General features: G+C 37.2%; 1 pseudogene; it reads right to left on the reverse strand.

Annotated features, from left to right (window-relative positions):
* Window positions 1–1,106: 1,106 nt before the first annotated feature.
* Window positions 1,107–5,008, reverse strand: part of LOC102489831 (rap1 GTPase-GDP dissociation stimulator 1-like) — a 26,269-nt pseudogene continuing 22,367 nt past the window's right edge.

Consider the following 5,008-nt stretch of genomic DNA (forward strand, 5'->3'; position numbering starts at 1 on the left):
TTTTGAGAAAGGACATGTGACTAGTACAGGTAACAATATCACTTTAAGACCAAAGCATGAAAGAAAAACTGTAAGGTTCAATACATGGTTTATTGCCTACAGTGAGAAGTGAGGCATACATAAACTTTATAAAGATAGTGCAACAAAATGATGGTGATTCTGCCTTCCTGGGCCCATGTGAAGATAAGGATCCAAGGCTTCCTTTTCTATATGTCAAGTTTAAAATATTAAACTCTGAGAAAAAAATATATATTTTTTCATACTGTATCTTATTAACACACATTACAATATAATGCCTTGAAAAGTCAATCATATAGTTTATATGATATATTTAAAATATTTTTTTTCTAAAACATAATCTATGCTAATGCTGTGTTTACCAGGAAAGTCTCATGAAACCTTTATAAGACAATTTATCTGGAAGAACCTCTGAGGTGGAGAGTTATCATGCTGAGAGTAACTGGAAGTGCTTCCAAGAGATCCACTGCATGGATGTGAGGAAGGGCAGAGGGAGCTGGTAAACCTTGGCTGGGGGAAACTGAGCCATTTTGTGAGTTTGGAGGATCTCCAGTGCTAGAATATTATTTATTTGCCCAAAGTAATAATGAATACAAAGGTTTTTTATATTTTTGTGTCTAATTGTCCTCTGAATGCTCCTAATATTGTCCTGTCCTAAGATCAGATGGTTCCCTATACTGTGTGCACTTTTTTAGAAAGCACCTTTAAGAGAACTATCAATATTCCCATTACAGGGGTTTGGATATCATAGTTATGGAAAGAAATATGGGTGGAAATTAACAAATTTTACTACTTTTTTATTTTCCATTTGTCATAGGGCAAATTAAATTATGTGTGTTTTCCACATAGAGATAGAGGGATAATGAGAAACCACCCCTCATAGGGGATGGTCATACCAATATCCCTTCTATATTGGGATTTGGGGCTTGCAAGCACATTATGCCCAATGCGTTCTTCAGGATACCAAAATTAAGACTTGAGCCATGCAGTTAGACAAGACCCAGCTTCCATGTTTTCTTCACTCAGATCTAAGAGGATTACATTAGGAGCTATCCAATTTTCATTCTTTAACCTGACTACCCACTTACCTGTGGACTTTTGTAGAGCTCCAATAGGGTTCCAACTTGGGCTGAAAATGTTGGCATATTTCCTGCTAAAATAGCAACAGGTTGTTTCTGTATCTGGCAGTTGTAGTTTGGCAGGGACTGATATCCTCCAGTGAGCAAAAATAGAGCACTTTCTAAAGTTCTTTTATCACTGGGAAGTGCATTGTAGAAATCATAACCAAGGGAGAGGTTGGGGAGCAAATGGGGACTTTTATTGATCTGCTCAATGGCAAAGTAAAAGGCCAATACATATCTGTAGTTCTTCCATTGGTACCTAAACAGAGGGGACAGCGTTAGGAAATACTGTCAAGTCATTGGATTCAGGGTAAATTCTTCAGCCAAGCCAAAAGACATAAAAGACATAGGCACAGGTTCCAACTCAGAGATTCTCCTGCAATGGTACCCAGAGCTAGTGTGAATAATGTTCCCAGGGCTTCAGAAAACTTTGAATGTGTTTTTTCCTCTGCTTAAGCAAATCATGCCCAAACAAAGAAGAGAGGCTTTGAAGGTCTTGTGAGTAAGATGAGGTGTCATTTAGCTGGATGATGACATTGTTGTCGAAACAGAGATGATTTTAAAGGAGGACCATTAATATATGGAGAAAGTGACAAATTTCTTTAAGAATATGACTAAAGAATTTCCCTCTTCTCCTTACCCCATAGAACTGCCCCAAGCTCTTCAGTAGAGCCCATTTCATCTCCAGACCCCTAGCCTAAGGGACACTGAGGCAGGGCCTCCCTTGCCCCAACTCCAGCTTTAGTCTTCCAACCCCAGTGACCCTCTCTTTCTGTCAGCAAGGTAGGCCTTTTACCATTTCTCTCTTTTTTTTTTATTCATTTCCAATTTCTCCTTACTCCACAGGACTACCCCGAGCTCTTCAGAAGATCCCATTTCCATCTCCATACCCCTAGCGAAATCGTGCACTGCACACTTTCTTTATTCTCTTTCATACTTGTTTCTCTCCCATCTTATATTGTCATCTCCTGCCAATCCTCCATGCACCATAAGGGGTTAGACAGGTCTAGAATCACAATTTTCAAATACCCTGATATTGTGATGCTCCTTGGAGGTCTCCCTTTTACATAACCACTTGCAAAAAAAAGGTAAGACTGTTCTTCAGACTCCTGAATAGAAGAATCCTCCTGTACAGATCACATTGCAAAACACAGCAGAAGAGAGACTTTGACACATATAAGTCTACAAAAAAAGGAAGAAAATTTGTTCCAAGTCAAAGAAACATTTTCCAAAAAGGTATGCAAAAGTGAATACCTCTCCGCATGGCTAGAAGTAGAAGAGCTTCAAGTCTGCATAAACCAGGAAATATGTCTCCATCAAAAGAACACAATAAGTACCCTCCATCTCTTGAAAATAGATGTGACCAAAATGTCAAAGAGAAAATTTTGAACATTCATGGAGACAAAATTCTATCAGTTGGAACAGAAAAGGGACAACGAGCTACAGGAGATTAGAAAGTCATTCCAGGATATGAAAAAATAAATGGATACTCTAAGAAAGAATCATGTGGAACTATTAGAGATTAAATCTATAATACAGGAAATGAAAAACTCTCTCGAAAGTATTAAAAGTCAATTAGACCATGCTGAATATTGAATCTCAGACATAGAAGATAAAATCTCTGACCTAGGGGAATAAAAAGATAGAGATTATGACAAAAAATGAGGATAATATACAAAAACTAATTAGACCCCATTAAATGTCCAAACACTCGAATAATTGGTATCCAAGAAGGTGAAAAATTAATTTGGACATGGAAAATCTATTTTATGAAATCCTGGAAGAAAATGTCCCAAATCTAGAGAAACACTTACACATCCAGACACAAGGAATACAAAGGACTTCAAAAAGAAACAACCCAAGAAAGTCTTCCCCGAGGCACATCTTAGCCAGACAGGCCAAGACCACAGATAAAGACAAGATACTAAAACTGGCAAGAGAGAAATGAGAAGTGAAATACAAAGGTCATCTCATCAGGCTAGCTCTGGTCCTTTCAACAGAAACAATGATAGCAAGGAAAGAAAGGGAAGACATATAGAAAGTGTTAAGAGAGAAACAGTTTCAACCAAGATTATTATATCCAGTAATATTATTCTTCATGTGGGAAAAAAAATTGAAATCTTCTCAAACAAAGAAACCTGAAAGAATTTGCCAACACCAGACCAGCTCTTCAAGAAACTCTGAAGAGTGTCCTGTTTCAGGAAAACTAAGAATGATCAGCCAGAAATAAGAAAATGAAAGAAAACCAAGACAATGGCCAACTTAAAGGTAATGGCAAGTCTAGAAATATTGATAATAACATTCAATGTTAATGGATTAAATTCTCCAATCAAGAGACACAGACTGGCAGAATAGATAAAAACAAATCAAACAAACAAACAAACAAACAAACAAACAAACAAAACCCAGAATCCATCTATTTGTTGTTAACAATAAATGCATCTCATGGGTAAAGACACACATACACTAAAAGTGAAGTGTAGGAAAAAGGTATTCCATGTAAATGGGAACAAAAAAAAAAGCTAGAGTAGTGATACAAATATTTGAAAAGATAGGCTTTAAAACAAAAACTATTCAAGAGACAAAGACTGGCACTCTATTGTAGTAAAAGGGTTAATCCATCAAGAAGATATAATGATAATATATATCTATGTACCTAACACAAGACCACCCAAATATGTGAAAGAAAGACTGTTAGATCTAAAAGGAGAGATAGATTGCAACACAGTAATTGTCAGAGACCTCAACATCCCACTGTCTCCTCTGGGCAGATCATCTAGACAAAAAATAAGTAGAGAGGTAAATGATCTAAATGACGCCATAAATCAAATGGACATAACAAACATCTATAGAACTTTCCACCCAAAAACCACTAGATATAGTTTCTTCTCACCCCCACATGGAACCTTTTCAATGATTGACCACATGATAGGGCACAAAGCAAGCCTCTACATATTCAAAGTCATAGAAACTATATCCAGCATCCTCTCTGACCATGATGGAATTAAACTTGAGTTTACCTTCAAGAGAAATCCTCAAAAATACATAAATACATGGAAACTACATAATCTACTCCTGAATAACTCTACAGCTACTGAAGAAACAAAGACTGAAATCAAAAACATAATGGAAGTCAGGGAATCAGCAGTTAGTGTAATGGCTATGCCGCTGGACTCCGACGTAGTCGACCACAGTTCATGTCCCGGAACTGGTGGCTTAAAACTCACGCCAGGCACGTGTACATGAGTGCCCAAGATCCCAAGAGGAGAATGGAGGAGAAAGGATTGCGGTGTGACCATCCCCCCCGGGGGGGTGATTTCTTGCTTTCTGACTCTCTTTCTCTCTCTGTCTGCCTGGCGAGCAAAATAAATTAAAGCAAAAGCTGGTTCTTTGAAAATAAGAACAAGGTTGAAACACCATTAGCCAGATTAAGAAGAGAGAAAGGAACCAGATAAATCAACTTTACAATAAATCATGCAATTTTACAACAGACTTAACAGAAATACAAAACATCATTAGGTCATATTATGAGTGAGTCTAAGTCAACATAGAAGAAAACCTGGATGAGATGGACAAATTCCTAGACACGTAATCTACCAATATTGACTCAGAAATACATAGAAAGCCTGAATAAACATATAATGAGCAATGAGATTGAATCAGTAATAAATAACCTCAGCATGATAAAAACCATTTATGAAAAACCTACAGCTAACATTATACTGAATGGGGAAAAACTGAAAGCTTTTCCACTAAAATCTGGTACAAGATAAGGCTGCCCACTTTCTCAGCTCTTATTCAAGATAGTACTGGAAGTTTTAGCCAATGTGATCAGACAAGAGAAGAAAATAAAAGGCATCCCAATAGGG

The sequence above is a fragment of the Tupaia chinensis genome, unplaced genomic scaffold (assembly GCF_000334495.1).
Source record: "Tupaia chinensis unplaced genomic scaffold, TupChi_1.0 Scaffold000641_1, whole genome shotgun sequence".
Lineage (NCBI taxonomy): Eukaryota > Metazoa > Chordata > Mammalia > Scandentia > Tupaiidae > Tupaia > Tupaia belangeri.